General features: G+C 43.1%; 1 protein-coding gene and 1 long non-coding RNA gene across 4 annotated transcripts in view; one reads left to right on the top strand and one right to left on the bottom strand.

Annotated features, from left to right (window-relative positions):
- The window catches only part of JUP (junction plakoglobin), a 64,802-nt gene extending 63,159 nt beyond the window's left edge, over positions 1–1,643 (top strand). For 2 of the 3 annotated variants that reach the window (XM_073572703.1, XM_073572702.1), the window contains exon 15: positions 1–1,643. This exon is cut by the window's left edge and continues 112 nt beyond it. The gene's annotated coding sequence lies outside the window, so the exon portion shown is untranslated. The other variant, XM_073572704.1, reaches the window with a different exon arrangement.
- A 4,169-nt stretch (positions 1,644–5,812) lies between these two features.
- On the bottom strand, positions 5,813–23,331 carry LOC141086558 (uncharacterized). Its single transcript, XR_012231606.1, has 3 exons — positions 23,013–23,331; positions 22,502–22,690; positions 5,813–6,886 (listed from the first exon to the last, which is right to left on the bottom strand). It is a non-coding gene; the product is annotated as an uncharacterized lncRNA (long non-coding RNA).
- Positions 23,332–25,377: the final 2,046 nt, after the last annotated feature.

Here is a 25,377-nt window from a genome sequence, read left to right as displayed (position 1 = left end):
CATGGGGTCTTTTTTTTTTTAATCTATTTTCTAACCATAGGGGGATTTTGCTTTTAGGAGGCGGTGTATTAACCCCTTATCTGCCGGGCCTTGGAGTTGATACACTGCTCTGCTCCATGCTCCTTTTAAATCTTTACGTTTTTTGCATTGGCCTCAAGTGTTTTTTTGTTTCCTAGAGATTTATAAATATATATACTTTTTTAATATAATTTTAATATCCTGAAAGCTTCACCTCCGCTCTGTTTTTGCAGTCCATTTCCACGGTTTAGGAGCGGTTTCATCTATTTCCCCACCTTCTGTAGTGCTTTGTGCCCCCCATAGTGACACCTGTAAGGCTTGGCGCACGCTTTGTCGCTGTCCTCCGTGTCTACACAGCCGTGCACAGCGTCACTACAGCGATTGAGGGAGGTTTTTTTTTTCTTCCCTTTTTAAGCTTTTTGTAAATATAGCCCACATTTAATTCAGATTTTCTTGCTGGTTCTCAGTTTATACAGCTCGTCCTTTCACACTGTGGAAATTTTAAGGTGGAAAAACTTTAGAGAAAAAATTAAAAAAAAAAAAAATAAGAGAATTTTTTTCAGTGTTTGCTAATCCATTATTGTCCAGTTGTGATTGATGGGTCCATTTTTTTTTTTTGCTATACTAACAATCATCTCAAACACACACAATGGGTTGCTTTATGGGTTGTCTGTTAGAAATAGCGCCTCACCCGTCTGTTGGTTGTGTCCGGTATTGCAGCTCGGCTCTATTGAAGCGAGTGGGACAGAGCTGTAATACCACATACAAACTGTGTACTGGTGTGGCGCTGTTTTTGGAACATAACAGCCATCTTCTTTCCCAGACAACCGTTCTAAAAGCATCTATATCAAGTAGATTAGTATGGGATATAGATGTATTTCATACTAATCTGCGAATTTAAAAAAAAAAAAATTAAAAAAAATAAAAAGGTGGGGGTGTTGTAGGGTTTTTTTTTTTTTCACACAATTATCACTTTGCATTATAAATTTTTTTTTTTCCTAGAATAAAAATGGTTCCTTTCCTTGATATGAGACGCAACTGTAAAGTTTATTTCTTTTATTTGTAAGAAACGGGAAAAAATAACTATTTTTTAATACCAAAATATTTCGCATATTGAGATCAGTAGCCCGGCCCAATACTGGATGGTTACTTTTTTTTTTTTTTTTTGTGCAAGTGCTACTGCTTATCGCCATGTTGGAGACTTTAGAATTTCTTTATTTTCTTTGTTTTTTCTCCTTTTTTAATCTTGATAGTAATGGAAATGTATAGTAAATAAAACTATTAACACTTAAGTGTGCGAGTAATATAAGAGTCTTCATATTTTTATGATTATTATTTTTTTTTTTTTCCTCAATGTCGTGTGAAGCCTGACACCCTGCACATGGACAAAAAAAAAAGTGGAATCCCGAGGTGGATGTCTTGTGTGTGGGCAAAAGGTGCACTTTAAAGCCCATTTCTCCTCTTAAAGTAAAAGTATTGCCGTACTATCTCCGAGCATTGATGTTTGAGTTCCGAAATGCACATTCTATTAGTAACTTGTGGAAATGTTTTTGACCATGTATATACATTCCCCTGTTCAGTTTCATATGAATCTGTTTTGGCAATAAATCTAATCTGCTGCTTTGTGTTTGACTTTTTTTTTTTTTTTTCATTCACGGTTATTGGTTGAATGAAACTTGGAAAAATGCTTATCTTTATACTGTAATATTTGTATAGACGCAAAGCAGCTAATTAAACAAATACAAAAAAAATGGTGTTTGGTGCGTTTGACTTAATACATGGCAACCTCCGTCCCAGACTGGACTGACAGGGCACAGGCTCATATAGAGAGACCCAAATTATTATTATCCTTTGCTTATATAGTGCCATTAATTCCACAGCACTTTGCAGACATCATCACTGTCCCCATTGGGGCTCACAATCTAGATTCCCTATCTGTATGTCTTTGGAGTGTGGGAGGAAACCGGAGAACCCGGAGGAAACCCACGCAAACACGAGGAGAACATACAAACTCCTTGCAGATGATGTCCTTGGTGGGATTTGAACCCAGGACCCCAGCTCTGCAAAGCAACAGTGCTAACCACTGAGCCAATGTGCTGTGTTAATCCACCCTACAGTTGATTTCTAAACTGTTACTACCCTGGACTGCCAGCTTCATAATTAAATGCCAAAAATCTTATCAGACACTCAGGATAACATAGAAGTGCATAATACATAGCAGACCTCAAGCACATTCCCACCGGATCAGTTTGTAACGGGCGGGGGGCACATGATCCAATTCTTCATTCCGGCCCGCTCCAGAAATAAGGGATTCTGCCAATCCCGGGGGTGTGTGCTGTCTCAGTGGAGGAGATCTCCATACTCCTGTCCATTTCTGTTTGTCTTCAGAAGGAGATAACCACATCAGTTTGAAAACTAAACTTTTTTATTTTCAGTAACAGTCAAATAAAGAGAGTGTGACAGTTTCCTTTCTCTTCACATACAACCAGTGATCATGGACACAGACACCATTCTTGAAATGAAGATTGACGCATAATACTTCGACCCGAAGAGCACCTCCATTTTCTCTCTGGAACCTAACGTAAGGGAGCTCCTGCTACCACCCTACTACTTCCGCTACCTGACTCGCTTGGATCCACCTTGCAGATAAGGCCTCTTTCACACATCCGTTTGTCTCCATCAGTCAAAATCCGCCGTTTTGCAAAAAAAAGGATCTGCCGTTTTTCTTGGTGGATCCCTTTTTTTTTCCCATTGACTTGCATTATCGGCGGATCTTGACGGATGGTCATCCGTAGGATCCGTTTTTTCACGGCTCCGTCAAAATTTTGGCGTCCGCTGACATGACAGGACGGACAATGAAACGTTTTTTTTAGGCTGGCCGGATCCGCATTTGCCACTGAGCATGCCCAGAAGCATTGCCTTTGCCGGATATTTAACCCTAAATCCCGTTCTGGCGGCTGCTAAAAATTCTCTCTCCCTCCCCAGGGGTTCCTTTAAATTTCATCATTCACCTTATCTGTTAGAACAACGGTCCGGTGGCACCCGTTGATGTCAGTACTAACACGGATCCGTTTTCCGCCATTTTCGCGGATTACAACTGACATAAAAAACGTATGTGAAACGGGCCTAAGGCTGACCCAGTCCTGGCACGTTTATGAAGAATTGTTTTCTGCTGCCCTCATTGTTTCTATTCTGTATGCACCACACACCTTTCTCTTGTTATTGTCTAGAACATCTCCCTCTTTTCTTCGGTCTTCCTTGAGACTCTCTCACTAACTTACTTCAGATGGAACCCAAAATCTCCCAGTAATCCCTCAGTCTAACTCCCACCTGGTGGCCGGCCTATTGGGTTACCTATATCCTGTACTACAGGATAGAACAGATAGTCATCTTAACTGTAACATATCCTGCCATCTAATGGCCATATAATAAATAGCACATTTTATGATAAAATACAGTTACAAAGATTCAGAGGGGAGAGGGAATCCTCAACCACCCTCTCAAATCCTCCTACTCTTTAAACATTGCCATCCTTGGCAATACGGACCTATAAAAATGGAGGGTTAATGCAATAAAACATTTTTAACCCCTTCACGACCAATGACGCCACATAGGCGTCATGAAAACTGGTGCCAATCTGACCAGTGATGCCTATGTGGTGTCATGACTTTAAAGCCCCCCTGCGGGTCGGGTGACCTAGGTCACTGAAAGGTCACCCGACCCGCAGATACAGGGGGCTTTGTTCTTCACCATAGGGGGGTGGCTTCGCCCCCACGTGACTACAATCGCTCTGATTGGCTGTTTCACTTTTAACAGCCAATCAGAGCGATAGTAATATTTCATCAATGAAAATTGATGAAATATTACAATCCAGCCACGTCCGACGCTGTAGCATCGGACATGGCTGGTGACAGCGATCCGACACCCCCCCCCACCTGTTAACGGGGGCGATCTGCCCCCCGCCACTGAATGACAGCGGCGATGTGCCGCCGCTGCCATCATCTCCCCCCCACGCCTTCCCTCCGCTCCCCCCGGCTTCCGATCGCCCCTCCTCCCACCCCCCCGGTACTCACCGAGTGCCGTTATGGCTCCTGGTGTCCCGCGGTCCCGGACCATGGGCGCCACCATATTGGAAAATGGCAGGAGCATGCGCAGTGCGCCCGCCGGCTGCAATTTCCATTCATTCATTTTGATCACTGTGATAAACTCTCACAGTGATCAAAATAGAATGAAAAGTAAATAAACCCCCCGTTCATCACCCCCATAGGCAGGATCAACTAATAAAATAAAGAAATTATTTTTATTTTTCCTTTAGGGTTGGAAAGAGGGTTAGGGTTGGAATTAGGGTTAGAATTAGGGTTAGGGTTGGAATTCGGGTTAGGGTTATGGTTGGGATTAGGGTTAGGGGTGTGTTGGGGTTATGGTTAGGGTTGGGATTAGGGTTAGGGATGTGTTGGGGTTAGGGTTGAAGTTAGAATTGTGGGGTTTCCACTGTTTAGGCACATCAGGGGGTCTCCAAACGCGACATGGTGCAACCATTGATTCCAGCAAATTTTGCGTTCAAAAAGTTAAGCGGTGCTCCCTCCCTTCCAAACCCTGACGTGTGCCCAAACAGTGGTTTACCCCAACATATGGGGTATCAGCGTACTCAGGAAAAATTTCACAACAACTTTGGGGGTCTAATTTCTCCTGGAACCCTTGGGAAAATAAAAAATTGGGGGCTAAAAAATTATTTTTGTGGAAAATTTTTTTTTTTATTTTCACGTCTCTGCGTTATAAACTTCTGTGAAGCACTTGGGGGTTAAAAGTGCTCACCAGGCATCTAGATAAGTTCCTTGGGAGGTCTAGTTTCCAAAATGGGGTCACTTGTGGGGGTTTCTATTGTTTAGGCACATCAGGGGCTCTGCAAACAACGACGACCGCAGACCATTCCATCAAAGTCTGCATTTCAAAACGTCACTACTTCCATTCCGAGCCCTTGCGTGTGCCCAAACAATGGTTCCCCCCCATATATGGGGCACCAGCGTACTCAGGACAAACTGTACAGCAACTTTTGGGGTCCAATTTATCCTGCTACCCTTGTGAAAATAAAATTGATGGCTGAAAATCATTTTTTTTGAGGGAAAAAAATATTTTTTATTTTCACGGCTCTGCGTTATAAACTTCTGTGAAACGCTTGTGGGTTCAAGGTGCTCACCACACATCTAGATAAGTTCCTTGGGGGTTCTATTTTCCAAAATGGGGTCACTTGTGGGGGGGTTCCACAGTTTAGGTACATCAGGGGCTCTGCAAATGTAACATGATGCCCACAGACCATTCCAGCAAAGTCAGCATTTCATAATGTCACTACTTCCCTTCCGAGCCCCGACGTGTACCCAAACAGTGGTCCCCACCCACATATGGGGTAACAGCGTACTCAGGACAAACTGGACAACAACTTTTGGGGTCTAATTTATCCTGGTACCCTTGTGAAAATAAAAAATTGCGCACTAAAAAATAATTTTTTGAGGAAAAAAAAATATTTTTTATTTTCACGGCTTTGCGTTATAAATTTTTGTGAAGCACTTTGGGGTTCAAAGTGCACACTATGCATCTAGATAAGTTCCTTGGGGGGTCTAGTTTCCAAAATGGGGTCATTTGTGGGGGAGCTCCAATGTTTAGGCACATCAGGGGCTCTCCAAACACGACATGGTGTCCGCTAACGATTAGAAGAAATTTGCATTTCAAAAAGTCAAATGGCACTCCTTCCCTTCTGAGCCCTGCCGTGTGCCCAAACAGTGTTTCCCCCCCACATATGGGGTACCAGCGTACTCGGGACAAACTGGACCACAACTTTTGTGGTCCAATTTCTCCAGTTACCCTTGTGAAAATTAAAAATAGTGTGCTAACAATCATTTTTGAGGAAAAAAAATTATTTTTATTTTCACTGCTCTGTGTTATAAACTTTTGTGAAGCACTTGGGGGGTTTGAAGTGCTCACTGCACATCTAGATAAGTTCCATAAGGGGTCTAGTTTCCAAAATGGGGACACTTGTGGGGGAGCTCCAATGTTTAGGTGCACAGGGGCTCTCCAAACGCGACATGGTGTCCGATAATGATTGGAGCTAATTTTCCAGTCAAATGGCGCTCCTTCCCTTCCGGACCCTGCTGTGCGCTCAAACAATGGTTTATGACCACCTATGAGGTATCGGTGTACTCAGGAGAAATTGCTCATTAAATTTTAGGATCCATTTTATCCTGTTGCCCATGTGAAAATGAAAAAACTGAGGCTAAAAGAAAATTTTTGTGAAAAAAAAGTACTTTTTTTTTTTTTTTTTTTTTTACAGATCAATTTGTGAAGTACCTGGGGGTTCAAAGTGATCACTATGCATCTAGATAAGTTCCTTGGGGGGGGTCTAGTTTCCAAAATGGGGTCACTTGTGGAGGAGCTCCATTGTGTATGCAGACAGGGGCTCTCCAAAAGCGACATGGCAACCTCTAAATATTCCAGCATATTTTCCATTCAAAAAGTCAAATGGCGCTCCTTCCCTTCTGAGCCCTGCCGTGCGCCCAAACAGTGGTTTATGACCACATATGAGGTATCGGTGTACTCAGGAGAAATTGCCCAACAAATTTTAGGATCCATTGTATCCTGTTGCCCATGTGAAAATGAAAAAATTGATGCTAAAAGAAAATTTTTGTTGGAAAAATTAAAATGTCCATTTTTTCTTTCCACGTTGCTTTAGTTCCTGTGAAACATCTGAAGGGTTAATAATCTTCTTGAATGTAGTTTTGAGTAGCTTGAGGGGTGCAGTTTTTAGAATGGTGACACTTTTGGGTATTTTATGCCATATAGACCCCTCAAAGTGACTTCAAATGTGATGTGGTCCCTAAAAAAAAAAATGGTTTTGTAAATTTTATTGTAAAAATGAGAAATCACTGGTCAACTTTTAACCCTTATAACTTCCTAACAAAAAAATATTTTGTTTCCAAAATTGTGCTGATGTAAAGTAGACATGTAGGAAATGTTATTTAGTAACTATTTTGTGTCACATAACTCTCTGGTTTAACAGAATAAAAATTCAAAATTTGAAAATTGCAAAATTTTTGAAATTTTCGCCAAATTTCGGATTTTTTCACAAATAAACGCAAAAATTATCGACCTCAATTTACCACTAACATGAAGCCCAATATGTCACGAAAAAACAATCTCAGAATCGCTAGGATCTGTTGAAGCATTCCTGAGTTATTACCTCATAAAGGGACACTGGTCAGAATTGCAAAAAATGGCCTGGTCATTAAGGTCAAAATAGGCTTGGTCATGAAGAGGTTAAATCACTCTTCAGATTCTTAAACTGCTGTTTTGATCACGACGTCTTTGCATATTCCCAGTGCCTTCTGGGATAAGTGAAGAGTCTCCGCGAGCTCAACGATCACTGGATTTTGGCTGTTGCAGCTGAAAAGAGGAAATCGGGAAACCAGGGGAAGAGTCCTGAGGAGAGAATTTGCATATTTCCAGCGCAAATTCGGCGCGCGAAATTTGGCTCATTTTTCATCGCTATAACAATATGGAAGGAGCCAGGAGCCATTTGGTGAGCTGCATTTCTTGCTACATGTTCACAGACTTACCAGTGGAAAAGCCAAACTTCACATGCCACAAATGCAAGCTTGTGCCCCTGTTGGAGGAAAAGTTGCAAAATGTCGAAGAGAGGTTAGCTACATTGAAGATCATTAAGGAAGGTGAAGAGTTCTTAGAGCAGAATTATCTCTTCATGTTACAGAAAGAGAAGAAATTCGAAGTGCACCTGAAGAAACGGAGGAATGAAAACATGTGACCCAGAGAAGCAGGAGGATCAGGAGGCAGTCAGCACCCATACTGCTCAGAAACCAGTACCAGGCTCTCACGCAGGAGAACGATGAAGAAATACATCAGGATAAGACTTTGCCCACAAACAGCAACCTTGTACGCCTTCAGAATCCTCCTGGATGGAGAAAGAAAAATGTTGTGAAGAAGAAACGGAGAGTGGTGGTCATGGGGGATTCCCTGTTAAGAGGAACAGAGGCTGCTATCTGCAGACCAGATATACCCTCAAGAGAAATGTGCTGTCTTCCAGGTGCAAAAATTGAAGATGTGTCTGACAGGATATCAGGACTCTTCAGACCTACAGATGACTACCCATTCCTGCTACTACATGTGGGGACAAATGACACTGCAAGAAATGACCTGGAAACCATCTGCAGAGACTTTGAAGACTTGGGAAAGAAAGTGAAAGAACTGGGAGCGCAGGTGGTCTTCTCTTCCATCCTCCCAGTGGATGGCCATGGAACAAGGAGGTGGAATAAGATTCTGCAGGTGAACAACTGGCTACGTCGATGGTGCCGTCAGCAACGATTTGGATTCATGGATCACGGAGTGAATTATCTATACGATGGACTACTTGCTAGAGATGGGGTGCACCTTACGAAGACTGGAAAACATGTATTTGGAAGTCGCCTTGCTACACTCATCAGGAGAGCTTTAAACTAGAACAACGTGGGAAGGGAAACAAAAGGCCAGAAAAAGCCATACACCTGACAAATGCTATTGAGAACTCTGCTATTATAAGTGGAAAGGAAGAACAAAGACAAAAGAATCTAATTAATAAAAATATTGGAGAAAGAGAAAACAATCACAAACTAAAATGTTTCTATACTAATGCACAAAGCATGGGCAACAAACAAGGAGAATTGGAACTACTAACGTAGGAAAAGAAATATGATGTCATTGGAATCACTGAAACTTGGTGGAACGATACACATGATTGGAATACAAGACTAGAAGGATACAACTTATTTGCAAGAAACAGACTTGATAAACAAGGAGGGGGTGTCGCATTGTATGTTAGAAACGTGTATATCTGCACAGAGATTGAAGCTTCAGAGACTGGGAGTTCTGTGGAAACTGTTTGGGTAAGAATACAAGGACAGAACAATGGAAAGGACACCATTGTAGGCATTTACTACAGGCCACCTGTGCAAGCTGAAGATATGGATGAACTCCTTATGCATCAAATGGCCAAGTTCTCCCAAAAATATGACACAGTGGTCATGGGAGATTTCAACTATCCAGACATTTGTTGGGAATCTCTCTCAGGCAAAACTAACAGGTCAAGGAAATTCTTATCCTCTCTTGCTGACAACTTTATCTTCCAAAAGGTAGGGGAGAAAACAAGGGGATCTGCTACCTTGGATCTAATCCTTATAAACAGGGAGGAAATGGTTGAGGAGGTAAAAGTGGCTGGGACCCTAGGAGGTAGCGACCATGCTATTTTAGAATTTTGGATAGCTAGAGGAGGAAGACCTGTAAAGACTCCGACGTCAAGGTTAGATTTCAGAAAGGCAGATTTTAAGGGATTCAGAAAGAGAATTGGAGGGATCCAATGGCTGGATATCCTCAAGGACAAAAATGTCCAGGAAGGATGGGAAATCTTAAAAAATTAAATTCTCAAAGCACAAGAGGGAAGAATAGGAAGCGTTTAACCCCTTCATGACCCAGCCTAATTTGACCTTAATGACCTGGCCATTTTTTGCATTTCTGACCAGTGTCCCTTTATGAGGTAATAACTCAGGAACGCATCCTAGCGATTCTGAGATTGTTTTTTCGTGACATATTGGGCTTCATGTTAGTGGTAAATTGAGGTCGATTAATTTTTGCGTTTATTTGTGAAAAAAATGGAAATTTGGCGACAATTTTGAAAATTTCACAATTTTCAAATTTTGAATTTTTATTCTGTTAAACCAGAGAGTTATGTGACACAAAATAGTTAATAAATAACATTTCCCACATGTCTACTTTACATCAGCACAATTTTGGAAACAAAATTTTTTTTTTTGTTAGGCAGTTATAAGGGTTAAAGGTTGACCAGCGATTTCTCATTTTTACAACAAAATTTACAAAACCATTTTTTTAGGGACCACCTCACATTTGAAGTCACTTTGAGGGGTCTATATGGCAGAAAATACCCAAAAGTGACACCATTCTAAAAACTGCACCCCTCAAGCTACTCAAAACTACATTCAAGAAGATTATTAACCCTTCAGGTACTTCACAGGGACTAAAGCAAGATGGAAGGAAAAAATGGACATTTTAATTTTTCCAACAAAAATTTTCTTTTAGCACCATTTTTTCATTTTCACATGGGTAATAGGATAAAATGGATCCTAAAATTTGTTGGGCAATTTCTCCTGAGTACACCGATACCTCATATGTGGTCATAAACCCCTGTTTGGGCGCACGGCAGGGCTCAGAAGGGAAGGAGCGCCATTTGACTTTTTGAATGAAAAATTAGCTCCAATCATTAGCGGACACCATGTCGTGTTTGGAGAGCCCCTGTGTGCCTAAACTTTGGAGCTCCCCCACAAATACCCCCATTTTGGAAACTAGACCCCCCAAGGAACTTATCTAGATGCATAGTGAGCACTTTCAACCCTCAGGTTCACAGAAGCTTATAACACAGAGCCGTGAAAATAAAAATATTTTTTTTCCTCAAAAAATGATTTTTTTAGCCCGCTAATTTTTATTTTCACAATGGTAACAGGAGAAATTGGACTCCTAAAGTTGTTGTCCAGTTTCTTCTGAGTACGCTGGTACCCCATATGTGGGGGGAACCACTGTTTGGGCACACGTCGGGGCTCGAAAGGGAAGTAGTGACGTTTTAAAATGCCGACTTCATGGAATGGTCTGCAGGCGTCATGTTATGTTTGCAGAGCCCCTGATGTGCCTAAACAGTAGAAACCCCCCACAAGTGACCCCATTTTGGAAACTAGACTCCCCAAGGAACTTATCTAGATGTCTGGTGAACACTTCGAACCCCCAAGTGCTTCACAGAAGTTTATAACGCAGAGCCATGAAAATAAAAAATCATTTTTTTTCCACAAAAATAATTATTTTAGCCCCCAATTTTTTATTTTCCCTAGAGTAACAGGAGAAATTAGACCCCAAAAGTTGTTGTGCAATTTTTCCTGAGTACGCTGATACCCCATATATGGGGGTAAACCACTGTTTGGGCACACGTCGGGGCTCGGAATGGAGGGAGCACTGTTTGACTTTTTTAAACGCAAAATTGGCTGGAATAAATGGTGCCGCCATGTCGCGTTTGGAGACCCCCTGATGTGCTTAAACAGTGGAAGCCCCTCAATTCTAACTCCAACCCTAATCCCAACCCTAATCATAGCCCTAACCCCAACACACCCCTAACCCTAATCCCAACTCTAACCCTAACTGCAAGCCTAGCCCTAATCCCAACCCACCCCTAACCCTAATCTTAACCCTAATTCCAGCCCTAACCCTAATTCCAGCCCTAACCCTAATTCCAACCCTAACCCTAATGGAAAAATAAAAATATTTTCTTTATATTATTATATGTCCCTACCTATGGGGGTGATAAAGGGTGGGTTTATTTACTTTTTTTTTATTTTGATCACTGTGAGAGTTTCTCACAGTGATCAAAATAAATGAATGAATCTGCATCCGGCGCACTGTGCATGCGCCCTCCATTTTCCAAGAGGGCGGCGCCCATGACGCAGGACACCGGGACGGCCAGAGGGACAGGAGGTACCGGGCCGGTGGGGGGGGGGATTGGAAGGCTGGGGGGGAGCGGACCTGATGATGACTGCGGCGTCCGATCGCTGCCGTCAGTCGGTGGCGGCAGCCGATCGGCGCCATCAGTCGGTGGGTGAGGGGTCTAATTGCTGTCTCCAGCCATGGCCGATGCTATTGCCTTTAAACCAGCCATATCCAGCACATGCATGGCAAGGGTGATGCTTGTATGGGTACACCAGCTAGAGCAGATCAAGGAAACGGTGCCTAGAGAAAAATTGTTATCCACCATTCCGTTAATCAGGAGAGCGGCAGCGTATCTGGCAGACGCATCGGCAGATTCCCTACGCCTGGCGGCTAGGTCGGCTGGTTTGGTAAATGCTGCTTGACACGCTCTATGGCTGAAGAGCTGGAAGGGAGATATGCAGTCGAAAACAAAACTGCGCAATCCCGTGCCAGGGTGAGTTCCTGTTCGGGAAAGTACTGGATGAAATCCTCACCAAGGCGGGAGAGAGAAAGAAGGTGTTACCTAATCAATCTCTTCCATTCTACAGGAGAGCGTTCAAAAAGCATCCGTTTATTAAGAGAAAGCCGTTCAAGAGCCGAGACCGATGGGACACAAAGGAGGCCAAGCAAAGAGGTGCCTTGTTTAGGGGGACCTTCTGCCAGAAAGGATAATAGCTTCCAATAGTTCAAACCCTCCAGTAGGAGGCAGATTGAAGTTTTTCTGCCACAAATGGAAGGAGATAACATCGAGTTCCTGGATCCTGAAGCCAGAAGATCAGGAAGGAAGGGCATTCTATTCCCCTTTGTTCTTGATCTCTATACCAGATGGTTCATTTAGAACTATTATTAATTTAAGAAAGTTAAATACTTTACTTTGTAACTATACATTCAAAATGGAGTCAATTGGATGCACTATTAAACTTTTATTTCCCAGATGTATGATGACCAGATTGGACCTAAAGGATGAGTATTATCATCTCTCCATACATGCCGAATACCAACAGTAGCTCAGGGTGGCAGTCATTTTGGCAGGGCGAATCCGCCATTTCCAGTTCACAACAATGCCGTTTGGTCTTTCCATGGCTCCTCTTGTATTCACAATAGTGATGTTAGGGTGCCGTTTCACATAGCGACGCACCAGCGATCCCGACAACGATACGACCTGGTAAAGATCGCTGGTGCGTCGCTACATGGTCGCTAGTAAGCTGCCAAACAGGCAGATCTCTTCATCGACGCAGCAACAATACGGCGATCCGTATAACGACCTCGGCGGTCGTTGGGATCTTGTCACACAGCAGCTTTTCTGACGACTCACGCCTGCGTCCCTGAGTTCTGCGTCGCCAATGAGGTCGCTCGTCGGCGTCAAACACAGCGGTACATGCTGGTCAGCGGGATGCCAACGATTAAAAAATGGCCCAGGACATTCAAGCACGATCAGCGATATCCAGCGGGGGGGCCGGTCGCCGCTATGTGTCACACGTAGCAAGGTCGCTGTTGCGTCACAAAATCGGTGACGTTTCAGCGATCTTGCTAACAATCTCGTTATGTGAGACGGGGCCTTTAGAGGTGATGGCTTATGTATGTCAGCGGAATACGCGGATTCTACCGTATCTATATTATTTCCTGGTAATAGGGAAGTCTGCCTCCCATTGTAAAGATCGCTTTGCTGGGCGGCACGGTGGCTCAGTGGTTAGCCACCGTCCTGGGTTCGAATCCCACCAAGGACAACATCTGCAAGGAGTTTGTATGTTCTCCCCGTGTTTGCGTGGGTTTCCTCCGGGTACTCCGGTTTCCTCCCACATTCTAAAGACATACTAATAGGGAATTTAGATTGTGGGCCCCATCGGGGACAGTGATGATAATGTGTGCAAACTGTACAGCGCTGCGGAATATGTTAGCGCTATATAAAAATAAAGACTATTATTATTATTTGCTGACACGATTTCGTCCTTAAAGGCGTTGGGATGGATTATCAACTTTGAGAAATCCAGGCTGGTCCCGAAAACCCTTCAGTCTTTCCTGGGTCTACACCTAGATTCAGTAAGTCAGAGGTGTCTTGTCACAGAGTCACAGAGTCAAAGAAGTTGGTCATACGGTCAAAAGTCAGAACAGCAATGGAGAACCCTCAGATGTCCTTAAGAGAGGCTATGTCCCTCTTGGGATCCCTTACCTCCTGCATTCCGGCTGTCCAATGGGCCCAGTATCACACCCGATGCTTGCAGCATGAGATCCTCCATGAGGATGAATGCCTGCAGGGCCATCTGGGGGGTATAGTAGCCTTGTCAAAAGAAGTATTAAACTCCCTGTCCTGGTGGTTGGAGGATGCCCATCTTTCCAGGGGTGTTCCATGGGTAATAAAACCATCCAGAATAATTACCACTGATGCAAGTCCTGAGGGATGGGCGCCCATATGTGGGATAGCCTTGCTCAGGGACAGTGGGACATAAGGGAAGTGGAGGACTCTTCAAATTTGAAGGAATTGAAAGCGGTCAGTCATGCGTTGCATCACTTTCTCCCACAGCTTCGAGGGTCTCATGTGAGGATCTTGTCGCACAATACTATGGCAGTCGCGTATGTAAATCGACAAGGCGGAACGTGATCAGAAAAGCTGATGTCTACCGCAGTAGAGATTTTCGAGCTAGCCAAGATCCATCTATTGTCTCTCTCAGCCCTTCATATCAGAGGAAGGGAAAATATAAAAGCAGATTTTCTTAGTCATCATATGCTACATCAGGGAGAATGGAGCCTCTGCCGCCAGACATTCCAGAAAATAGTAGACTTGTGGGGGCTTTCACAGATAGACCTGCTTGCTGCCAGAGAGAACAGACAGGTGCCGAGATTCGATCCTCTTGGCAGTTCAGTCTGGCATACGCTTTCCCACCAATGATGTTGCCACTGGTCATAAGGAAAATCAGAGAAGAGAAGACAAGGGTGATCCTCATTGCACCCTTCTGACCCAAGAGACTTTGGTTCTCTTGGCTCCGGGCCATGTCCATATGCGACCCCTACATCCTCCCGACAGTTTCGGACCTGCTCTTTCAGGGCCCATTCCTTCATCCTCAAGTGAAGGGCCTCAACTTGAAATTAAGAGGGTTCTCTGATGACCTAATTAACACACTCCTGCAGAGTAGAAAGGAATCCACAACAAGGATATATAGCAAAGTGTGGAGAAAATTCTTAAACTTCTAAACGGGTGCCTTTTCCAGGGAGGTTCCAATTACAGCTATTCTAGAATTTCTGAAGAGAGGTCGGGAGTTGGGTCTTTCAGTTAATACTCTAAGGCTATGTGCACACGCTGCGGTTTTTGCTGCGGAACCGCAGCAGTTCCGCAGACATGGTACTTTACCATGTTAGCCTATAGGTTTTCAAAATCGCAGTGCTCACGCTGCGTTTTTTTCCGCGCGTTTTTTTTTCCGCAGCATGTCAATTATTTCTGCGGATTCTGCTGCGGTTTCACACCTTTAACATAGTAGAGGTGTGAAACCACAGGGCAAAACCGCAGGTCACTTTACCTGCGGTTCCGTTGGAAAAAACCCGCAGGTGAATCTGCAGTGTGTGCACATAGCCAGGTCCAGGTGTCTGCCTTAGGAGCCCTATATGGTTATAATGTGGCAGGGGATAGATGGGTCTCACGATTTATTACAGCGTGTGAACGTAGTAGCCCGGTTTACATTCGGTTACCTCACTGGGATCTAAATTTAGTCCTTGAAGCCCTAACCGGTCCTCTGAACCAATAGTCTATTCCCTTAAAAAACATATCACTGAAAGCAGCTTTTTTAGTAGCATTAACCTCGGCTAGAAGGGTTAGTGACATCCAGACTCTTTCCATAGATCCTCCCTTCCTGTTAGTATTTCAGGATAGAATAGTACAAAAGCCAGATCCATCATACCTGCCTAAAGTGGCAGCAAGATTTCACAGGACACAGGAGATCTTTCTTCCCTCCTTTTTTGATAATCCTTCTATTCCTGAAGAAGAGAGGTTTTACACCTTAGATGTGAGGAGGGCTGTCCTGAGTTACATAGATAGAACTCGTTCCTGGAGGCACAGTAGTGCTCTATTTGTGTCCTTTCAGAGCCACAAGAAGGGGTGTGGAGTCACGGAGGGCACCTTGTCCTGATGGATCAGAGATGCAATCTGTCCGGCCTACTCAGCGAAAGGCCAGAGTCCTCTGGATGGGATAAAAGCACATTCGGCAAGGGCTATGGCATCCTCCTGGGCTGAGAAGGCAGACATTCCGATTGATCACATATGTAAGGCTGCAACATGGTCTTCGCCATCCACCTTTTACAACCACTATAGGCTGGATCTCTCATCCTGTTCTGGGGGATCTGTCCTCAACACGGTGGTCCCTCCCAGGTGATGGTTCTCTGAAAGTCTCTCAAGTGGGTGCTGTTGTGGTGAAGAGAAAAAGCCAGATTACTTACCGGTAATGCTCTTTTCTAGAGTCCACAACAGCACCCACTCACTTCCCTAGTTATGAGTAGATCACTCGGCGGTGGTTGTATTTAGGTATAGAATTATATATGTTCTGAATGCGAAAAAGAATAACGTTAAAGATTTATATAACACCTTGGCGGTTCCTCTCGTACTCTGTAATCCAGCTGAGGAGGAGAGGGGGACCGGCCGTTTTTATTCTGTAGGTTTCCTGTTCCTATGGGCGGGTCCCCTTTCTCAAGTGGGTGCTGTCGTGGACTCTATAAAAGGGCATTACCGGTAAGTAATCCGGCTTTTTGTGCACCGGCCTTTTACATTCCAGCAGAAAAAGGTGCAACAAAAAATGAAACTTAAGTCAATTTGGCTACAACGGGCTCATGATGGCCTTTGACCCTCTCGGTGCTGGAATGGATGTGTCGCATGGATTTATGTCTTTTTACATCAATTAACCCCTTACTGCCATGTGACGTACTATCCCGTCCATGTGCCCTGGGACTTAATTCCCAGGGACGGGATAGTACGTTGTTGTGAGTTCATTTTCCCCTTCACCATTGAGGTCTGATGAACTCCCTCTTCTGGTGAAGGAAGGTAGTGAGGCTGATTACAAAGCACCTGAGCAGAATGATGATGATTGGGTGACTGGGATTGCTGACTGTATATAAGGCAGCCGACGCCCTTCTGCCTTGCGGGTGATTACTCTGAGGGATTCTTGGAGACCAGTCTGATTCCTGCTCCTCAAAAGCTAAGTTTTCTGCTCTACTTTTTGCATTTGTGTTTTGGTTTTGTTTTGCCTTGTTTTTCTGGATTTCTGCCTTTCCCTGCTGGGTGAGCTGAATTCCTTTTTGCTCTGTCTTCAGATAATACCTGAGTACTGATATAGTCTTTTTGAAGCCTAGCGTCTTCAGGGCTTTTTTCCCTATCAGTCTGTTGGCTCTTGTTGTTGAGAGGGTTTTGGCGGATTGCAGACAGCAGCTTTTCTATTCTGTCCTATTTAGTTAGCTTGGGCCCCATCATTTGCTCAGCCAATCTTTCTATCTGTGTGAGTGTTTTTTCATCTTGCTTCACCGTCATTATATGTTGGGGCTGCCTATTGCTTTGGGGTCTGCTCTGGGGCAGTTTAGATTTCCCTTTCTGCCTTTAGGCTATATAGTTCTCCGGCTGTGATCGAGGGGTCTAGGGCACCGTAGGAACCCCCCACGGCTACTGCTAGTTGTTGTTGTTAGGTTCAGGGGTCTGCAATCCGATAGCTGCCAACTTCTCTGGTTTTCTGGACTTAGCTAGTATTTCTGTTTTTGCCTCCTACGGTGACTCATTCATAACAGTATGTCACAGCGATCAGCGGCGCTTACGTGGTGAGCGCCGCTGATCGCGGCCAGGTGTCAGCTGATTATCACAGCTGACACCCGGCAGAATGTGTCAGGGGTGGTCACGGACCGCCCCCGACACGTTAACCCCTTGCACACCGCGATCAAACAAGATCGCGGTGTACCGGGGGTTAAAGGGAAGCATCGGCAGGGAGGGGGCTCCCTCCGTGCTTCCCTGAGCCCCCCACAGCAGCGCAATGTGCAGCGCTGCTGCGGGGGTCTCCTTCCCTGCAGGTCCCCGAATCCAAGATGGTGACGGGGACCTTCGGGGGCCTGCAGGGAGCTGGCTTCCTCAGTGCCTGCAAAGCGCAGGCAAGAGGAAGTCTTCTTCAATGCCTGTGACAGATCGCTGATCTGTCACAGTGATCTGTGATGTGACAGATCAGCGATCTGTCACAGGACAGTGATGTCCCCCCTGGGACAACCTAATAACGTTAAAAAAAAAAAAAAAGTGTAAAAATAATTTTTACAAAATCACTAAATAAATGAAAAAAAAAAATTCCCTAATAAATTCATTTTTTGGAAATAAAAAAAAACTAAAAGTACACATATTTGGTATCGCCGCGTCCGTAACGACCTGCCCTATAAAACTGTCCCATTAGTTAGCCCCTTTAGTGAACCCTTTAAAAAATAAAAAACGAAGCAAAAAATAATGTTTTTTTATCATACCGCCGAACAAAAAGTACAATAACGCGCGATCAAAAAGGCGCATATAAATATCCATGGTACCACTGAAAACATCATCTTGTCTCACAAAAAACGAGCCACAACGCAGCAGCATCAGAGAAAAAATAAAAAAGTTATAGCTCGCAGAATAAAGCGATGCAAAAATAATTATTTTTTATCTAAAATTGTTTTTATTGCATAAAAGCGCCAAAACATAAAAAATGACAAGTGAGGTATTGCTGTAACCGTACTGACCCGAAGAATAAAACCGCTTTATCAATTTTACCGCACGCGGAACGGTGTAAACGCACCCCACAAAAGAAATTCAAGAAATGCTGGTTTTTGTTCATTCTGCATCCAAAAATCGGAATAAAAAGCGATCAAAAGATGTCACGTGCCCGAACATGATACCAATAAAAGCGTGAACTCATCCCGCAAAAAATAAGACCTCACATGACTCAGTGGGTCAAAATATGGAAAAATTATAGCTCTCAATATGTGGTGATGCAAAAACTATTTTTACAATAAAAAGCGTCTTTTAGCGTGTGACAGCTGCCAAACATAAAAACCGCCATAAATAGTAAATCAAACCCCCCGTTATCACCCCCTTAGTTAGGGAAAAATAATAAAATTAAAAAAATGTATTTATTTCCATTTTCCCATTAGGGTTAGGGCTAGGGTTAGGGCTGAGATTAGGGTTAGGGGTGTGTTGGGGTTCGGGTTGGAGTTAGAATTGGGGGTTTCCACTATTTGGGCACATCAGGTGCTCTCCAAACTCAACATGGCATCTGATCTCAATTCCAGCCAATTCTGCGTTGAATAAGTCAAATGGTGCTCCTTCCCTTCCAAGCTCTGCCATGCGCCCAAACAGTGTTTTACCCCCACATATGGGGTATCAGCCTTCTTAGGACTAATTGCAAAACAACTTTTGGGGTCCTATTTCTCCTGTTGCCCTTAGGAAAATAAAAAAATGGGGGCAAAAATATCATTTTTGTGGAAAAAAAATATGATTTTTTTATTTTCATGCCTGGGCGTTATAAACTTCTGTGAAGCACTTGGGGGTTCAAAGTGCTTACCACACATCTAGATAAGTTCCGTGGGGTGTCTAGTTTCCAAAATGGGGTCACTTGTGGGGAGTTTCAATAGTTTAGGCACGTCAGAGGCTCTCCAAACGCACATGACACCCGCAGACCAATTCATCAAAGTCTGCATTCCAAAACATCACTACTTCCCTTCCGAGCCCCTGCGTGTGCCCACACAGTAGTTTTCTCCCACATATGAGGTATCAGCGTACTCAGGACAAATTGGACAACAACTTTTGGGGTCCAATTTCTCCTGTTACCCTTGGGAAAATAAAAAAATTGGGGACTAAATGATCATGTTTGTGGAAAACTACGATTTTTTTATTTTCACGCCCAGGCATTATAAACTTGTGTGAAGCACTGGGGGGTTCAAAGTGCTCACCACACATCTAGATAAGTTCCTTAGGGGGTCTAGTTTCCAAAATGGGGTCACTTGTGGGGGGATTCCACTCTTTAGGTACATCAGGGGCTTTCCAAACGCGACATGGTGTCCGATCTCAATTCCAGCCAAAAACGTCAAATGGCGCTGCTTCCCTTCCGAGCTCTGCCATGCACCCAAATAGCCGTTTACACCCACATATGGGGTATCAGCGTACTCGGGACAAATTGCACAATAACTTTTCGGGTCCTGTTACCCTTGGAAAAGTAAGAATTGAGGGTGAAAAGATCATTTTTGTGAAAAAAATATGATTTTTTTAATTGTACGGCTGTACGTTATAAACTTCTGTGAAGCCCTTGGGGGTTCAAAGTTCTCACCACACATCTAGATAAGTTCCTTGGGGGGTCTAGATTCCAAAATGGTGTCATTTCTGGGGGGTTTCCACTGTTTTGGTATATCAGGGGCTTTCCAAACGCGACATGGTGTCCGATCTCAATTCCAGCCAAAAAAGTCAAATGGTGCTGCTTCCCTTCCGAGCTCTGCCATGCGCCCAAATAGTCATTTACACCCACATATGGGGTATCAGCATACTCAAGACAAATTGCACAATAACTTTTGGGGTCCTCTTACCCTTGGGAAAATAAAAATTGGGGGTGAAAAGATCATTTTTGTGGAAAAAATATGATTTTTTAATTGTACCGCTGTACGTTATAAACTTCTGTGAAGCCCTTGTGGGTTCAAAGTTCTCACCACATATCTAGATAGGTTCCTTGGGGGGTCTAGTGTCCAAAATGGGGTCACTTGTGGGGGGTTTCCACTGTTTAGGTACATCAAGGGCTCTCCAAACGTGACATGGCATCCGATCTGTATTCCAGCTAATTTTGCATTGAAAAAGTCAAACGGTGCTCCTTCCCTTCTGAGCTCTGCCATGCGCCGAAACAGTGGTTCCCCCCACATATCAGGTATCAGCGTACTCAGGACAAATTGCACAATAACTTTTGCAGTCCAATTTCTCCTTTTACACTTGGTAAAATAAAAAAAATTGAACCTGAAGTATTTTTTTTGTGAAAAAAAGTTAAATGTTCATTTTTTTTTTAAATATTCAAAAAATTCCTGTGAAGCACCTGAAGGGTTAATAAACTTCTTGAATGTGGTTTTGAGCACCTTAAGGGGTACAGTTTTTAGAATGGTGCCACTTTTGGGTATTTTCTATCATATAGACCCCTCAAAGTGGCTTCAAATGTGATGTGGTCTGTAAAAATAAAATTGTGCTGTAAAAATGAGAAATCGCTGGTCAACTTTTAACTCTTATAACTTCCTAACAAAGAAAAATTTTGGTTCCAAAATTGTGCTGATGTAAAGTAAACATGTGGGAAATGTTACTTATTAAGTTTTTTGTGTGCCCTATCTCTGTGATTTAAGGGCATAAAAATTTAAAGTTGGAAAATTGCAAAATTTTCAAAATTTTTGCCAAATTTCCGTTTTTTTCACAAATAAACGCAATTTATATGAATGAAATTTTACCACTAACATGAAGTACAATATGTCACGAGAAAACAATGTCAGAATCACCGGGATCCATGGAAGCGTTCCAGAGTTATGACCTCATAAAGGTACAGTGGTCAGAATTGTAAAAATTGGCCCAGTCATGAACGTGCAAACCACCCTTGGGGGTTAAGGGGTTAAGATACATATAAGATATATATCTTTATCAAAATGGAGGATACCAGAATGTACCGCATAACACGGTACATGCATTAAGGAATTTGCTCCTAAGACCTTGTGGGGGCATCACAACTCATTAGGAGACTCCAATCAGAGGACAATAAAACATCCAGACTCCTTATCTATGTACTGGTCCAATATTTATGCTTTTCCCTCTCCCATAATGATAATTCTGCTTCACGTCACTTGTCTTATCTATTGCATTTTTTCTGTGTTGTATTGTGCATAAATATGTGACTCTTCAGATTTTGTATTAGTCTAGCCTGATGAAGAGACCTGAGTAGTCTGGAAAGCTTGCAATGTGTTACCATCTTTTCAGTTAGCCATTAAAAGGTATCAACTACTGAGGAGTCTGAGGACTCTCAATTCTAAATATTTTTCTATCTACTGGCTAACACGGTACAAAGATATATATCTTTCCTGTATAGAACAGATAGTCATCTTAAATGTAACCCATTACTGCCATCTAATGGCCATATCATAAATGGCACATTTTATGATAAAATACAGTTACACAGATTCAGAGGGGAGTGGGATTCCTCGACCACCCCCTCATAAGTTAGCAGCAACTTGGAGAAAAGACAGATATATTCTATACCACCATAAGGGTCTTTTGCTTTAGTCATAGCTGACATCTGTGTTGGCTTCCAATAAGGTTTTGAACATGCAAATGTGTTTTATCTGGGTAGAATTGGCAACTAAGCCCCAGAGAACTGTATTTGCCATTCCTCCATAAAATTTCATAATCTCATAGAAACCTAATTGACGCCCCCTACAGGTAAACAAATTGGCTGGGTGTAGAGCCGGCTCATTACTGCAGATCTGAGCTGACGAGAGTGGAGGCTGTCGCTGCGCACATCGCATAGAGTAGGGACCAGCAGGGACGGCACCGCTCCTGAAATGAGTGTCACTGATGATGCTTCCTTTCAGGGCGAGGGTTATGATAGTGACCACAGTCTCTGCCCCCTGCTCTGATATCACTGACTATCCCAAGATGCACTGAAGGTTCTTAAACAAATCCTCATCAGACAAAAAAAAGTACACTAGCAGTTAGGGAACGGTAGGGAATTTTTAAAGCAAGTATATTAGAAAATAACTTAGATTATGGCATCAAATAGATAGGGATATAGATAAAATTTACTTTCACCTTCGGACCACCCCTTTAACTCTGCTAACTGACTAAATCCACCTCCTTTACTTCTTTCCTCTACAAATCCTTTCAATGGCTCACAATATCACAATATATCCAGTTCAAACTACTAACACTGACCTACAAAGTCGTCCGTAATCTGTCTCCTTCATATATCTCTGGATTAATCTCCCGATGTCTTCCAACATGTAATCTCCAGTCCTCCCAAGACCTCCTTGTCTCCTCCACACTCATATGTTCCTCACCCAGTCACCTCCGAGACTTCTTCTGAGTATCCGACGTCCTCTGGAATTCTGTGCCACAACATGTCTTATTGTCCGCCACATGAGAATACAAGGATTGTTAAGTTTATTAAATCAGACTCAAATGGAAAAATATAATTATTCTCATTTAAGAATAATTACTCAACTAAAGGTTGGATAAATATGGCCGCAGTGCTTTATTGGGGATATACTTCCAACAATCAAATAAATATAACTTTTTAATCAGTCGAGTCGGTCAACCAGTCCATTTAAATAATTAATGAAGATCACACAGTCAGATGGCTTAGTGTTACCTCCCTTCAATAAAGCAATGCGACTGTACGACTAACGGAAAAAGCGGTGGTTCGGAGGGAAAAATTCTACTGTACCTTGTCAGAATGCCAGCACAGGCACTCCTGTCAGTTTTAAATATTGAACAGTATCCGCCTCCCTGAGGTGTCCATCCGTCCATTGGTCCATATTTTTGCGGGAAAAGCAGTCTCCAGGTCTGAAAATCCTGCCACTTCCATTAACCCTTGAGCATCTCAAACAAAAGAAACAGGAGTTAGGCATTGATAACCTTACAAATTAGCTTAACAGCCTAAAGTCCTGTAATCCCATGAGCCCCCTTTATCTTACAGATCGGGGGCTAATATTCAGAACTTTCAGACGGAACATAAAAACCCATCTCTTCAGGAAAGCTTACAGCCTGCAGTGACCCCCGATACCAACTCACCACCACCATAGCTACCGCAAGCCCTGACCCTCCTCTCTCCTTATCCTGTAGAGTGTAAGCCCACCAGGGCAGGGTCCTGTCCCCTCTGTACCAGTCTTTCACTGTTAGTATATTCACCGTAATTTATATTTGTGTTTGGTATGTAACCTCTCCTCTTGTACAGCACCATGGAATCAATGGTGCTCTAAAAATAAATAATAATAATAAGAGACATTAATTTCATGGAATATATCTTGTAAATCGAATTTCTCAGAAAAATCTGAGAAAAATAAGCAAATTAAAATTTCGCTTAATCTGCTCATTTCTAGTTATATTCCCTATATTTGTCTCGTGTACACTAGTAAATTCCTTTTTGTGCCCCCATACAGTAATGTCTGCCTTTGTGACAAAATGCAGCAACATGACCCTCCCTAATAGCATCCTCCTTTTATTCCCTATTACAGTTGTAACATCCCCACAATAGGGGACATTAGTGATAGGGACCACAATGAGAGACATTATTAATGTCCCCCTTTGTCATCCTATGCTTTTAGAATATCCCCCACTTTGACCCTATACACTAAAAATGTCCACCATTGTGATTCCATAAACTAATATCCCACCATTCTGGCACACACACACTATGAAAGCCAGGAATCCCTTGTCTATAATTAAAATCTATTTAGTCTGCATATTGGAGATCTTTTCCTTATTATGAACTAGTTTGACTTAAACGACTGTTTTGTGTCTAAAGATAAGCTCTTAAAGGGTATATCCGAGACCTTATAAAAACAAACAAATTACCTAAGCACTAATAGACAGGTAATTACAGCTTATCTGTGCATTGTGCACAGCGCCGTTCTTCCCTTGCACAAAGAGGTCACATACAACTCCTTCCGGGAATTCAGCTGCCGATGCGACATGATTTCCGAAGTCATTCTGACTGCCAGCGGATTCCCCAGTTAGGCAGCGAGGATACGGCTGTCAATCAAAATGATGTCGGAAGTTCTGCCCTGTCGACAGTGTGGAGCGATGAAGAAGCCTCCGCTCTGTAGACGTGATGTCATCGGAGGCTTCTGCATCCCCAGCAAGAGCGGTTTCTGTGCCGGGGAAGAACGGCGCCATGCACAACAGGCAGGTAAGTTGCAATTACCTGCCTCTTAGTGCTTAGGTACATTTTTCTGTTTTTTATAAAGTCTCAGATACCCCTTTAATGACTTAAAAATATCCAGTTGAAGACCAAATAATGAAGACGGCCCTACTATGTGTGGCGGCGAACTGTGGGGCCATCCTACTGTGCATGTGTGTTTGTGGGGGGGGGACCTGTGGGCCATCATACTGTGTGTGGTGGGGAGCCATGGGCCATCCTACTTTGTGGGAAGAGCTGTTGAACATGATACAATAGCTAATTTAATGAAGCTGAATGATTTACTTCTTTTTATAAACTTTATAAAAATCCGTAAATTATATGATTTTAATTAGCTGCTACTGGAAAGAATATAGTACAATATGCCCTATCATACAGGGTTGGTATAAGGTATTTTAGTGCTCTAAGAAGATGAAGTCGATGGCACCCACCCTATGAACCCTTAGCCCCCAAAAGTAGGAATGTGTCAGAGACTAAAGGGAAAGGAGCCCTTATAGCCCCACCCCGATGGGTCTGGAAAAAAACTCTGACAACCACTTCCACTAGAATTGTTCACATTTTCATAGTAACATAGTTAGCAAGGCTGAAAAGAGACATTAGTCCATCCAGTTCAGCATATATTCCATCAGAATAAATTCCCAGTTCTACGTCCTTCTAAAGAACCTAATAACTGTAAGATACAATATTGTTACGCTCCAGGAAGACATCCAGGCCTTTCTTGAACTCCTCGACTGAGTTCGCTATCACCACCTCCTCAGGCAAGGAATTCCAGATTCTTACTGCCCTAACATCCTCTTCTATGTTGGTGGAAAAACCTTCTCTCCTCCAGACGCAGAGAATGCCCCCTTGTGACCGTCATCTTCCTTTCTATAACAAATCCTCTGAGAGATAT

The sequence above is a fragment of the Dendrobates tinctorius genome, unplaced genomic scaffold (assembly GCF_039654945.1).
Source record: "Dendrobates tinctorius isolate UK_male_01 unplaced genomic scaffold, ASM3965494v1 ptg000032l, whole genome shotgun sequence".
Classification (NCBI taxonomy): domain Eukaryota; kingdom Metazoa; phylum Chordata; class Amphibia; order Anura; family Dendrobatidae; genus Dendrobates; species Dendrobates tinctorius.
Note: the sequence above shows the minus strand (reverse complement) of the source record. Positions and strands in the feature narration are given on the sequence as shown.